The following is a 15,042-nucleotide window of genomic DNA, read 5'->3' on the forward strand; positions in this document are numbered from 1 at the left end:
GCTGGAAAGGTATAACAAGTGGGGTTTTGCAGGGGTCTGTTTTGGGACCGGCTCTCCAATATCTTCATCAACGATTTAGATATTGGTATAGAAAGTACGCTTATTAAGTTTGCAGATACCACCAAGCTGAGAGGGGTTGCGACTAATCTGGAGGATAGGGTCATAATTCAAAATGACCTGGACAAATTGAAGAAATGGTCTGAGGTAAATAGGATGGAGTTTAATAAAGACAAATGCAAAGTTCTCCACGTAGGAAGGAACAATCAGTTTCATACATATAGAATGGGAAGCGACTGTCTGGGAAGGAGTACGGCAGAAAGGGAGCTAGGGGTTATAGTGGACCACAAGTTGAATATGAGTCAGCAGTGTGATGCTGTTGCAAAGAAAGCAAATATGATTCTGGGATGTATTAACAGGTGTGTTATGAGCAAGACCCGAGAAGTCATTCTTCCGCTCTACTCTGCGCAGGTTAGGCCTCAATTGGAGTATTGTGTGCTGTTCTGGGCACCGCATTTCAAGAAAGATGGAGAAATTGGAGAGGGTCCAGAGAAGAGCAACGAGAATGATTAAAGGTCTAGAGAACATGACCTATGAGGGAAGGCTGAAAGAATTGGGTTTGTTTAGTTTAGAAAAGAGAAGATTGAGGGGGGACATGATAGCAGTTTTCAGATATCTAAAAGGGTGTCATAAAGAGGAGGGAGAAAACTTGTTCATCTTGGCCTCTGAGGATAGAACAAGAAGCAATGGGCTTAAACTGCAGCGGGAGAGGTTTAGGTTGGACATTAGGAAAAAGTTCCTAACTGTCAGGGTAGTCAAACACTGGAATAAATTGCCCAGGGAGGTTGTGGAATCTCCTTCTCTGGAGATATTTAAGAGTAGGTTAGATAAATGTCTATCAGGGATGGTCTAGACAGTATTTGGTCCTGCCATGAGGGCAGGGGACTGGACTTGATGACCTCTTGAGGTCCCTTCCAGTCCTAGTATTCTATGAGTGCACGTATATAAAGTTAACCACATGAATAAGTGTTTGGAGGATCCGATCCTGAGAACTATGATGTTACCAAGCCTTGAAATACAGACCCAGGTCTTCATCTGAATTTCCCTAAAGTTCTGGGGGAGGTTGGCTCTGAGAAATATCTAACCAAAGCAGATGTCAGAGATAGGAAATGGTCACAGCATTTAATGCAGACATTACTACATCTGGTTCCGTAATTCATGCTCCCTCAATATACTTAAAAAATCCTACTTTTGACCGCTCTCTTTCAGAGAATAGATGCCACTAGAACAAATGGCATTAGAGCCCAAGGTGCACTAGCTTCCTTTGTGATGCTCATGGGGCAGTTGAATCCCTCTCCATTGAATCTGAAGAAGCAAGCTAATCTAACTTTCTTTCTGCCTAGCAGTACAATGCACAAGACTTCTCACTAGACCAGCCTGACTGTATATTCTTTGATTAGATGCCCTTCTGGTTTCTATATCATCACCCCAAACTGTGCTGCTCAATGCTAACCTTAAGTCGCTGTCAGGTAGGGATACATTTCCAGCCTGGAATGAAGAGATTTAGCCACATGAATCCCATTAGAAAAGGAGTTGCATGGCTAAAATCCCCTGTGCACTGTACTGAAAACTTACCCCATGGTGTCTGATAAAAAGCTCTATAATGGAATCTTTGTTGAAAAGAACCACTGACATATTTTGTGGTGACATTGTGACATATCTGAAATAGGACACCCCTACTGAATGGTTTATTTAATTAAGAATTCCTAAGTAAATAATTTGAGCATGCATAAGTTGCCGAAATTGGCAGAAGCTTCCCCAGCTCTGAATTCCATCTGCATATATTTATGCTTTCAATTTGGTTTTCCACGGCAGGCTTCATTGTTCAGTGCATGTGATATTGAAATAGAAATCAAATAAGCCTGCTCAGTTCTGTCCTGCAGTGCGTCGATCCCCACTGGACTCCAGCGTGACACCTGAAACTGGTGCCATCGCAAGGCTATCACGCTCAATACGCAGGAGGGGAGAGATTATTAAGACAGTTTAAGTGATATGAGCAAACAAATCCCATCTCACTTCAGTGCCATCGTTCACCTGCCACTCGAAAATGGTGCTACTCGGGTAGGGACACTTGAGGGGGATGAGTCACATGGGGGGAAGATGTGAGGACATGCTTGTTGAAAGGATAAGTAGGAGTGAAAAGGCTCCTTGTGAGCCTGTTCTGGTTTACATGCAATAGATTGGTTGAAAAGGGCAGATTCAATCCCTTTACATGCCAGACAGCCAAGCTGCACTGGGAAGGGCTGTGGCAATTAGACAGCAATAAATTATTGCTCCTTAGGAGCCAGGAGGAAATAGAAGAGAAATTGTGTCTCGAAAGGTGTGCCTCTGAGTCATACTGCCTCCCAGGACAACGCTTATGGCAGTGCAGCTAGTGCACTCCCACTGGTCGAGGGCTTCACCTCAAGTCACAAGCTATGCCCTAGCCATTAGCAGTAGCTCAGACAAGAAGTGTTATCAAGTCCCTTGCTTCACAGACTGGGTGATCACACTTTACAAAGTATAAATTCCATGTTGCACTCCACTATCATCAGGAGCCTAGCAAATGCACTGCAACCCTCCTCCCCCCCTCCCCCAATATTCTGAATAGCAGAAGAAATGTTCCAAAGTGTGAGTCGTCTTAGACCAATGGGAAATGTCAAAATCCTATGACTCTAGACCAGCTTCTTCCACTATTGCTCATGCTAAGTAGTGAATTCTACCCCACAACTAGTCCCATAGGGCTAGGTTGTGGCTTAGACTACATGTCTATGCAAGAGGCATTAATAATTGCCCTTGTAACCTTGTGCAGGCTACCCAGAACTCAGATGTGGGTGCATAAGGGTAAGGGGATATCCCACACCCAATTACCACTTCACCCCAAGCAGGTGAGAAGGGAGTGGGAAGAGCCTGTGATCCACCCTCTTAACCGCATATGATCTGTCACAAGGGATTTTGAAATTTGTTCCTGGTATAAACCAGCAGTAAATTGATGCCATCTACAGCAAGGTGAGAGTGGGGAGGAGCTGTGAGTCAGAGGTGTCTGAATCAGTGTTGCTTGAGGCAGTGCATGGGTTTGTGCCTAAAGTCATAACCTAGCCCATTGCAATCAATGGCATTATTCATGTAGTAAGGTGGTACTTAATGTAAGAAAGAATGTCAGAAGCTAACCTTCAGTTATTACACAATGTAGTGTGAAGGAAGGGCTTAAAAAAAAAATCTCCTGACCTGTTCAGGGATCAAGATGCACTTCTCTTAGCAATTTAAAGACTAACAAGATGGTTTATTAGGTGATGAGTTTTCATGGGCCAGACCCACTTCCTCAGATCAAATAGTGGAAGAAAACTGGCGCAACCATATATACCAAAGGATACAATAAAAAAAATGAACACATATGAAAAGGACAAATCAAATTTCAGAACAGAAGGGGGATGGATGGGGGAGGTAAATGTCTGTGAGCTAATGATATTAGAGGTGATAATTGGGGAAGCTATCTTTGTAATGGGTAAGATAATTAATGTCTTTGTTTAGACCAAGGCGTAAAGTGTCGAATTTAAGCATGAATGACAGTACAGAGGATTCCCTTTCAAGTCTGGTGTGAAAATGACTTTGAAGCAGGATGCAGGTAATCAAGCCGTTGAGACAATGCCCTTTCTGATTGAACTGGCAAGAAACCGTTTTTTCTTTGTGATCCTGTCTAATATCTGTTTTGTGGGCATCGATTCTTTGGCGAAGTGTCTGAGACGTTTGTCCAATGTACATAGCAGACGGACACTGTCGGCACATGATAGCATAAATTATATTTCTGGATGAGCAGGAATATGTGTTCTTGATTTTATAACTCAATTTGTTAGGTCCAATAATGGTATAAGCAGAGTGAATATGTGGACAAAGCTGGCAACGGGGTTTGTTGCAAGGGAAGGTTCCAGGGTTGGTATTAGTGTGGTATGTCCTGTGGTTGTTGGTAAGAATCATCTTGAGGTTAGGGTGTTGTCTATAGGGCTATGTCTAGACTGCAGGCTTCTTTCGAAAGAGGCTCTTTCGAAAGCATCTTTCAAAAGAGCCTCTTTCGAAAGAGAGCGTCTAGACTGCACGGAGAAATTTCGAAAAAGCGGCTTGCTTTTTCGAAAGAAAGCATCCAGTGAGTCTGGATGCTCTCTTTCAAAGACGCCCTATTTACATTGAAGAACACCTTCTTTCGAAAGAGGAACTTTCGAAAGAAGGCGTTCTTCCTCGTAAATTGAGGTTTACCACCATCGAAAGAAAAGCCGCGTTCTTTTGAATTAATTTCGAAAGAACGCGGCTTGAGTCTGGACGCAGGGGAAGTTTTTTCGGGAAAAGGCTACTTTTCCCGAAAAAAACCCTGAGTCTGGACACAGCCTAGGAGACAGTGGGTCTGTCTCCCAGAGCGTCTCAGAGTTTAGTATCCTGTTCCAGCATAGGTTGTAGTTTATTGATAATGTGTTGGACAGGTTTAAGTTGGGGGCTGTAGGTGATGACAAGTGGTGTTCTATTGTTGGTTTTCTTGGGTCTGTCTTGAAGTAGATGGTTTCTAGGTATTCGTCTGGCTCTTTCAATTTGTTTTTTTTATTTCTCCGGGGTGGGTAGTTGAGGTTTATAAATGCTTGGTAGAGATCCTGAAGTTTCTGGTCTCTGTCAGTGGGATTAGAGCAGATGCGGTTGTATCAAATGGCTTGGCTATAGACGATGGATCGTATGGTGTGTTTTGGATGGGAGCTGGAGGCATGTAGGTAACTGTATGAGTCAGTGGGTTTTCTGTAGAGAGTGGTGTCTAATTTTCCATTGGTGATTTGTACTGTGGTGTCCAGGAAATGGATCTCTTGTATAGAAAGGTCTCAGACACTTCGCCAAAGAATCAATGCCCACAAAACAGATATTAGACAGGATCACAAAGAAAAAACAGTTTCTTGCCATTTCAACCAGAAAGGGCATTGTCTCAACGACTTGATTACCTGCATCCTGCTTCAAAGATATTTTCACACCAGACTTGAAAGGGAATCCTCTGAACTTTCATTCATGCTTATATTCGACACATAGTCCTGTTTTTTGTTTCAGCTACACCAGACTAACACGGCTGCATTTCTATCGCTATTCTCTTAGCAAGTGTAACTAAAAATTCACTGGACATACAGACAGTACATAACTGTACATAAAATTATTCAGTCCCTTTTTAAAGCCAACAACAGTATCTGATAAGAATCAAAATCAAATTTGAATCTTTGTTTCAGTGGGGGAGCGCTTAAACCTCCGTGGGCACACAGTTTCTGACTTACAAGTTGCCATTCACAGGCAAAAATGCTTCAAAAAGAGACCGCAACAAGAAACTGATGAGCAGAAATAGAAATGCAAATTTGACACCCTGAAAAAAGGCTTAAATAGAAACATGGAGTGGTTCTCACATTACAATAGGCAATTTCTTCTTTGGGTACTCTCTGCTTCTCAACCCTGTTGAAGAAGAGCCACATCCATTCTGATTTAATTAGCACTGATGCCCCACTCCCATCTCTGTACCCCTTCCTTTTTTCTTTATTTTTTCTCTTCAACTTCTGAGGAAGTGAGTTGTATCTCATGAAAGCTTGTGCCGTAATGCGCTTGTAAATTTGTTTCTTTAAAATACCACTGGACTCCTTGTTGTTTTTGTTTTACAATTTATTCTTACGTATATTTTTATAACTTTTACAGACTGCGCCATTTCAGCCATTAGAAAATCCCTTGGGTCCAGATTACATATTATAAATTAGAAGGGGCCATGCCTGCAAATTTCTAAATACCATCACTGCTCAATAATGTCTGTATCACTTCCTGAATACTGGTGCACCAACACACCATTTACAGTTGGCAATGATGTTTACACCCATTATTTGCTTTCTCCCTCATTTTGGAAGAGAAGAGCCACGTATTTTATACTTCTAGGCAGAAGACAGTCAACATGCAAGAAAGTGCACGTCATCTAACTTGATATGTTCCAAAATCTTATCAGCCCTGAAATCCTCATTGAACCTAATTGGAATGCAACTTGAGTGTGTGCTCTGAATCTGGACCAGATTGCTCCCTCCTGCAGAAGAAGCTGCAAGATGAGGAGAAAGGGAAGGAAATCTTGTGATCCAAAAACTGGCTAGACATTATTCTGCTTCAGTTGTGAGATCTAATGAGATCACCTTCTGAGGTGTTAAGTCAGAGCACTGAAGGACAGGAGTGGATAAAAACAGGACACTTGTTTTGAATAGTTCACTGTGAAACATTATTTAGTTTTACTTTTTCAAAAGTTGGAAACACACTTTTGTTTTCTTGAAGCATGAAAGATAGACTCTGAGTGGAGCCTATTTTACAGCAAAAATCCATGGGTTTTGTAATAGTTTCATTCAATAATTATTAGGGCTAAATTCTTCTCTCACTTGCATACAATATATCTTGTTTTATATATTCAGATTTCTTGTGTGCCTGGAATTTGCATCGCTATCGTTGGGAGTTTAAGGCATGTGAATAGAGCTGGATGTCTGAGACTGGATCTGCAGTGGGAGAAGAATTCTGCTTTTAAAACTGAAATACTCTTGCCTTTCTGGTCTGATGATTCAGGTAAATACTCTTTAGGCAAGAATCTGTCCATGAAAGTTGAGACATACGAAGTAGATGGAGTTAAACTAATCTACACTCGTTGAGGATTTGAGCTGCCATTTCTGGATATTTTAACACTTCTATGATAACTTTAAGGATATATCTGCAGTGCATAGTAAAATAAGATGACAGTATACATGTGACTTTAAAATGAGGCTGAGAGAGCTCAGTTACCACCCAAACTCTATTCTAAGGGTTTCCTTTAAGCAAGAAAAGTGACCTCACACACACTATGTAATTTGGCCTAAATGACTGCTGGAGGTTGCTTTTTCTGTGCAGATACATAGACACCAATCAAGCTATTTGCCTGACAGCATGATGACTCATAGGTTTTGAATTTGTAGTAGGAGAGAAAAAACTACATTCACTTTATCAATGCCACTAGCTTCTTGGTTCTGTGACTACACCAGGAAGACTATGCCTAGATTGATTCAGTTTTTCATTTATTGGCTGTGGCATGAACAAAAAAACATTAATGCGATTTGTCTTAACGGCATATTCCTAATGCAGCAGTAACTCTAATATTGTACATGCCCCTTTAGTCTCTGCTCTAGTAACAACACTCCAGCAAGGTTGTTGCTTGCTTTATGTTGGTGCACAGGAGCTGGGGGATAAGTTCTTCACCTTGTTTCCCTGAGCAACTTTCATTGCACTAGGAGCCAAGCAGCCTCCACTGATGCCCCACCCGTCTAAGAAGCCAGGGGGAAGGTATGCAGGGGAAAGAAGTGGATGGAGCTCCAAAATACATCAGCTATCATTGCATAAGTATAGACCAGACTAGCTAAGAATGAACTGTAGATGATTTCCTGGAGTAAAGAGGGATCAAGAAATGCACCTTGACTCCCAGAGTCACACATCACTTCTCTGGTCTCTCCCAGAGCCAGCACAGCTATGCTCCGTCCTTCCTCAGAGCAGACTGTTATATCACCATCTCTACTAACACTTCCCAATATTTTTTCTTAAGAAAACTACATTGCACGGCTAGCAACATTACGTTCATCCTGTAAGTGAGTAAGCTCAGCCAGACAGAGTCTCTCCATGTCAACTCGGGAACAAGTTCATTTTAACAACAGAACCACATCTGTCGATGGGTGCAGAAGCAGCTCCCTTCCTGCTGCGGGCGATGCAGATGCAAACAGTGTCAGTCTTTCCCCATTGCAGATTGCACAGACTGATGCTCTTCTGCACTGCCTCTCAGAGATGGAGGTGAGCTACAACCTTGGTGGCCAAGGAATACCCACTTATCCACCCAGCACAGCAAACCTCTTAGTGCACACCTATGCACGTGGCTTTTTAAAAGGACGTTTGGGACCATCTGATGGAATATAATTTGGAATCAAATTCTGCAAAATGGAACAATAAAACCTGTACAAACGTGCTCAGTTTCTATGTTAATAATGAGAAGAAGATTGTCCCTTGCCCTAAATGGCTGGCAGGGAAGCTTAGGAGGTAGAAGGCACGTCTGTACTCCCCGTGCAGTGTAAGGGGGAGAGCCGCTTTTACAAGGCTGCTGGTGCTACTCCATCCAAGTAGGTGGATCAGAAGTAGGTGAAAGTAAGTGGGGTGAAAGTAAGCACGTGTGCCCTGGTGCACAGCTCAGACAAGAGCCAGCAGGGAGCTATTTAAAGAGCAGGCAGGGACCTGGGTTGCAATAGGACAGTCCCTATAAGAAATGTTCAGTTACTTTCACCCCTGGTGAGGTGCGGTGAGGAATGATAGAGGCAAGGGTCTGTATCCACCATTCAGTGGAGAACACCAGGCTGCAGAGTTGAGCCAGTACAGAGTTACTGCCCCCCTTTTGTTACAATCAAGGCCTCTACTGGTGACTGTTGTTGAACCAAAACTCTTCATTGTGACTTGTACTGTTTACCCCCATTTGGGGATAAGGAGAGAGGTGTGTCTCTGTTCTGTGTTTGTTCAGCATCTAGCACAATGTGGTTTTGCTCCTCGGCTGCTGCTGCTGTGTGCTATGGCAATACTCATAGTAAATAATCATCCTAAATCATTTACAACAACAACATAGGTGTTCTCTCATTACACATCGTGAGCCAGATTTTGCCACTTTAACTGAAACGTAATATCACCTTACTCCCCAAACGGGCCTGTCTACATGCATGCGACAACTAGTGAAATAAACTGCTGGTGTGCCCCTACAGAAACAAGTAGTAATAAACGTCAATTCCAGTGTACATATCGGACCAATTAGAGACAAATGCTGTAATGTTTATGACAGTTCCAACAACTATTTGTCTAACTGATGAACAATAAAATATATTTGTTAATGCTACATAGTTTTTATGAGGAAGTATGTAACCAAACTATCATTTAAATAAAGCAATTTTTATCTGTTTGTGTGTTCACTAATTGCTAATCTGTTTCGTTTTAGAGTCTACGCAGTAATCTTGGAGACACTAGTTTCTAGACCTGCAATATCATAACCTGTTGTAAGTAAAACTCCACATTGCTTTTGTGACCCATATCTGCTGTCTTTGCATCCAGTAAATTTGAAATCATTTGATAATTATGCAACCCTAGGTCCTGATCCTGTAACAATTAAAAAACCTGCTTAATGAATAAGCCAGTTGAGGTCAAAGGACACTGACTGGGCTTTAGCTGTTACTCAGTATACCCACGAGCACTCCCCAAAATTTTATATTCGTTGCCTGAACTCAGACACTGAACATTGTGACTTTGCTACCTGCTGAAAGAACATTCAGGATACTATAGAAGCCCAATGAGAGACATTTTATGCACAGTTCAAACCCCTCTGCATCAGGTTTGTTCTTTGTTTTTATTTGTTGTTTTGTTTTTTAGTTCATAAATTTTCTGAAGACAAGCTGGGTTTACTGCACAATGCCAGGAAAATTATTTTAAGACTAAAGTGATGTAAGTTCAATGGTAAAAATAACACTGTATTTCTTCTAGTTCCTGACTGGCTGAGCTTACTCCAGCGTCTCAGGAGAGTTAGCTGAAGTCATTTTTCCCCCCAGAAAGTATTTTGCATCTCTGTTATTTTTCCCAAGCTGGTCTGAGCTGGGTGTATGTCTGGGGTCTGAGTCCCTTGCAAATCTCTATGAGTTGGTGAAAGCCTCATGGAGTAGCTATGTCTGCTTCTTGGTGCAACAGGAAATCCACCAATCCTTTGGAGATTCTCCACCACTGTACCTATATGCTTTTTGTGCTATGGTGTATCTGGATTCCTGCAGTTTTACTGGTGTTTTTGCAGCGGGGATGCTATTTTACTATGTAGTTTGTCTCCTGTAACGCTGGAATTTGCATTTTTAAAAATTGTATTCCCTTTGTACTCCTAGTATTTTGGAGAGTTATTTAAAGGGAAATAGTGGTGGTTATTCAATTTGGAAGTCACAGCTCAGACAGGGGAAATGGTGGCTTGCACTACTGAAACTTGCTGTGTGAGCTGCTCACCTCACTCCCAGTGTATACGCAGAAGATGTGACATGTGCAAGGTCAGCTTCAGTGATGCTGAAATGATTCCTGGATGAGAACTAGAAAGACTGTGTTAACGGTAAGAGTCAAACTGGAACTAGTTGAGGTATTCATCTAGAGATGCCCTCAGGCATTTATTAAATTCCTTTTAATTAAACATTCCGTGTCTTTTCCCACTCCCACCTCCAAGACATGTATTCATAGCTCATTACTTTTACAAGTTCACCTTAAAGAAAAGTCCCATAGAATTGAACAGAAAGTTCTAACTTTTCTGTCTGGGTTGTTTTTAATCATCCTAAAAAATAAAAACCCTACAGAAAGGGTACAATTTCCCATTAAGTTTTATAGGACTGTAGGGGGCTCCTATAGAATCCTGCCGGTTTCATTTCTAGTAAAAAAGTTGAATTTTCCAATGAAAGACTCTTATGGATGAGATAAGGATTCCTGTGAAGTTGCACTGTCTGCCCAACAGGGCACTGGGCTGGAAGTCAGGGGACCTGCATTCTATTTTCAGCTCTGACACTGATACGCTCTGTGATCTTGGCAAGTCCCCTTGCCACTCGGCAAGGGGTCGAGCATTCCAGCCCATAATATAGCAGAGCATGTGCTTCACTTTTAAGCATGTGAGTAGTATTGCTGAAATCAGTGGGGCTTACAATGGAAATAAATGGTTATGTTCTTGGTTAGATGTGTGCCAGAGAGTTCAGCACCCATCAGGATAGAGACCTAGGTGTCTGTCTTTCCCAGTGTAGACTCTTCAAAGTAGGTCTGTCTCTCTGTTTGGTGCTAAACAAATAACAGCATTCATCTCTTTAGACTAGTGGTTCTCAACCACGGCCCAATCAACACACAGCTGCAGCCCATAGAATATCCTCCGGGCCCTAGGTGACTCGTGGAGGCATTCTGGAAGTACACTGCACCCCTTGTGCCCCCACCAAAATTTTAATGGCTAAATGGGATGCTCTTTCATGCCCCCTGCCTGCTTCTCTGGGTGGCCGTCCCTGCACATCCTCTTCCCACAGGCACCAGTCACCTATGCTCTAGGCCATACAAGTAGCATATATATTGTGTGGCTGCATCCCACACTACATACAGAGATGTATCTGTATCTTATATGTGGCCCATAATGATAAATAGGCTGAGAACCATTACTTTAGAAACACAATTTTTAATGGAATCAGCCTTGGGGAAAACCAATTAATTCAATTAAGATATTATAAAATCACAAAAGCCAAAGAATTTAAACTAGACTTCTCCCCAAAAGAAAGAGGTATGTAAAAATATGACAAGATAATCAGATGTTTGAGGAAGGGCCAGTTTGTTCCCTTTGTTTCACCAAACTACAGTGCGTTATTGACAAGAAGAGAGGGTAAAGGAAGGGAAAGATACAATGCTAGCCATTGTGAGCAGTACAAATAGAGAGAATAGTAGCAGAAGTCATTAGATATTTGCACACAGTCTTTCAAAAACCAAATAAACACAAATTTCATAGCAAAATGCCACAGGGGATACTATATTTAGAGAATCTTCTTCATAGCCTGGATCCCCTGGTATAGCACATTATGTTCAGCCCAAGCCCAGGGGGTGGGTGGGATAGGGCAAGATGGCTGTGTGACACCTATGCAGCTTTCTTTATTTTAGACACAACTCTGCTCTGGACCCAGATCTTCTGGGATTGTCTCAAATGTAATGGTGCAATAGAAGAGAATCAATCCAAGAGTTATCTCGGAGATATATCCCTAACCACATGGTATGCTAGTATTACAGCCATGTCTTGACTTACTGTGACTGAACATAGAGATCCCTGTTGGGAATCTGTGTGACTGCAGCCAGCAAATGTATTTCATTGCTCCGGCTGCAAAAACTACCACTAGTTAGAAAAAGGTAAGTGATAAGAATGGAATAACTGGCTCTTATATTTCATTCCATTCAACCTGTACTCGGACATAGCACAGAGGAGCTACAGCAGGGAGCTGGGGGTTGATCACAGGTTGGTGCCAGCATGAATTAGTTGCCTCTTAGCAGCTCTAATATATGCCCGGGGCCTTATGCCAGAGGAGCATTGGGTACAGTTTAGCTCTGATCTGTCACCCTCTTACTCTTTTGTCCCACTCCTGCTACATTCCAGAACACACCCAATATGGCTCCTCTTTCCCCTCCTTCCCAGCAAAGCCACTTCCCTTGGATTTCCATGAACGGAAAGTTCACAGACAGTCCTACCTCCAAGGAATTATCTGGTTTGCTGACAATCTCTGGTAGCTTTAAGGAGCAGAAAATCCAGGCCAGTTCAGAGAAATGTAGCCAATTAATGCCCTTATGTAACTAACCACTGCCCCTATTAGATGAAAGATGGACCAGCTAGGTTAAACTGATTTTAAGCATAAATAAGCATATTTTCCGTACCTCATGACTGCTACTACCTTAATATTGCTACATTTTAGCTACAGCTATATTAGGAAAAAACAAAGGATTGAATCTGAAAAGAGATGAGAGGAAACAATAGAGGGCTGAGGATGAGAAGGGCAGAAGAAGAGTTTATATTGTGAGGAGTATTACATCAGAATTACACCTGTATTAATGCTACTGATAGCTGTATAAAATGAGCCCCAGCTGAAGTATTTCCATGCTGTGTGGGAGAGAGGACCCTTTGTTTCAATCTTAGAATCCTGAAGTTTAATGTTTCACTAAAAGCAGGTGATTTGTGCCAGTTGTGCAATAATTATGCAGCTATTTGCTGCTACTCTAGATTGGCAGCATCTGAACTGATATTCAGGGCTAGATAGGGTGTGGGGAGGGGAGGAGAGAGAACAACAAAGTGCACAAAAATGTGGATCACATAGGGTGTGTCTAGACTACACGGTTTTGTCGACAGAACTCAGCAGTTTTGTTGACGGCTGTAAACCTCATTCTACGAGGAATAACACCTTTTGTCAACAGAATTCTGTCGACAGAAGGCATTATTGCATCTACTGTCCTTTGGATCTACACTGTCATGTCAACAAAGTGGCTTATTTTGTCGACAGAACTGGATGTAGTCTAGACACTCTTTGTTGATGGAAGCTTTGTCGATAGTATCGGTCGACAAAACTTCTGTCAACAAAAGCCTGTAGTCTAGACGTATCCATAGTCTATGCCTGAAATCCACATAAAAGCTACTGATGTCTGCAATAGGGTATAAATTGGCTTGTAAAACAAAGATCATTACATAATATTTAAAATGTGAAACAATTCTATTTGAAGAATCTTTTATCTATTAAACACCCTCGATTCTAACAGTAAATAATATCTGGACAAATCTAAACCAATTTTGGTTGGGGTATTGAATCCCTAGAATTACATAAGAGAAAAAGGTTTGCCATTGACCCATAGCAAAATCAGTGTGCAGATGTTTTCATCTCATAATATTTTAGGTCAATCATGCTTGTGATTGAGAAGGCTGCTCTGAGAAAGGCCATGTGAACTGGCTCAAAGAAATTAAGAACCCTTTAGCTTCTGCATCACTGAACCATTATTTGTCTCTCAAAACAAAGTAAAGAAGAACCATTTCTAAGACCATGACATGTTTGCATGAGAAGTTTTGGGCTTTGACCATGACCAAAAGTGTGAGAAATCTCTCCAGAGAGCTGCTACTTGTGAGATGTCTAGCCCAGTTTGGTAGACTAAAGAGATTCAGATTGTTTGTTTGAACTAAACACCCAAACTATTAGGCACACCATCAACCAGTTTTAATCCTGCAAAGATAGGAGTCAGGATCCTGTCATTCCTGGATATCTTATTCAACATACTCTGCACCTTCTTACCAACACTATTTAAATAAATACCTACAGATTTAAACCAATGTTTACATTTTCCTAATCAACGTTAAGGTATTTAATTGTTATTGAAGATTATACTAATTATACTTTTTGGATGCTAACAGCTTACATTAGTCCACAGCAGTGAAGTGCACCAGTAAAATCAAGCTTTGCCAGCCCAAACGAGAACGGCTTAAGCAATATTCTGCATTTTTAAAAATTTATCCTATGGTCTCTAGGCTTGAGATGGCTGTAATGGCAGGATACAAATGGTTGTTGGGAAGTGTCACAATGAGATACAGCGCTACCCAAAAGCTGAAGTTAAATGTAAGTTTGAACACTGAATTTTGATTTCCTTGAACCCTTAATCCCTAGAATGGCTCAAATTTTCTTCTACATTGTTCACCCAGGTCAAATAACCATTGAACATCCTAGGAGGCACTACCCATGCGATAGGATTAGGAGGTCATGGGTTCAGTCCCTAACCTGGCCCATTCACCCCTGTCACAAATCTACTGAGTTGACAGACAAATCTTTGTGATAAGCTGGCCACCCATTCAGAGGGTCAGCAGCATTCCCACTTTTGGGGGAAATTTGACCGTGAGACTGATGTTGTCTGTGTATGGAGGCCCACCCCATGAGCACCCATAAACTGCAAAATCCCCATTTAAAATACATCCTCCCCCCGTCTCCTTCTGCAGTAGTTAACGTCTTCCAAGTTGATTCACACCACTCAAGAAGCTTTTATTCTTACTTTTCAGGCACCCCAAAGAAAAATATTTCAAGAATGTTTTAATGATCTGTATTATAAAGGAAAAAATAAATGCAGTGGGTGTACATCATGTTTATTTGTTCAGTAAGTAACTTTAGCAAATAAAAGTAAATGTTCTGAATGCTTTCACTAAAAGCTATTATAAAATAATACCTTAATGCCATGTCTTAAAGTATACTTTAGACTCTCTTTAACTGGCCTCTTGTGTTTTTCATGCTTCAAAACTTCCCCCACCCTAGGGGAAAAAAAATTCCGCAGCATTCTTTCTGCATTGCATAAGTGCTAAGGTAAGAACCACCTTGTTTTGTTTTATTGTTGGGTGTTTGGAGAACTACAGCCTCACGCAGGATCTGATAA

The 15,042-nt window shown here is 41.5% G+C and overlaps 1 protein-coding gene and 1 long non-coding RNA gene across 3 annotated transcripts in view; one reads left to right on the top strand and one right to left on the bottom strand.

Moving 5' to 3' along the window:
- The window catches only part of LOC142818694 (uncharacterized), a 129,050-nt gene extending 122,140 nt beyond the window's left edge, over window positions 1-6,910 (top strand). The window contains exon 4 of the long non-coding RNA XR_012896275.1: window positions 6,486-6,910. This is a non-coding gene — a long non-coding RNA (uncharacterized LOC142818694). The remainder of the gene's footprint in view (window positions 1-6,485) is intronic.
- The window catches only part of WNT7B (Wnt family member 7B), a 130,669-nt gene that overhangs the window by 62,939 nt on the left and 52,688 nt on the right, over window positions 1-15,042 (bottom strand). The window lies entirely within an intron of this gene.

The sequence above is a fragment of the Pelodiscus sinensis genome, chromosome 1, assembly GCF_049634645.1.
Source record: "Pelodiscus sinensis isolate JC-2024 chromosome 1, ASM4963464v1, whole genome shotgun sequence".
NCBI lineage: Eukaryota > Metazoa > Chordata > Testudines > Trionychidae > Pelodiscus > Pelodiscus sinensis.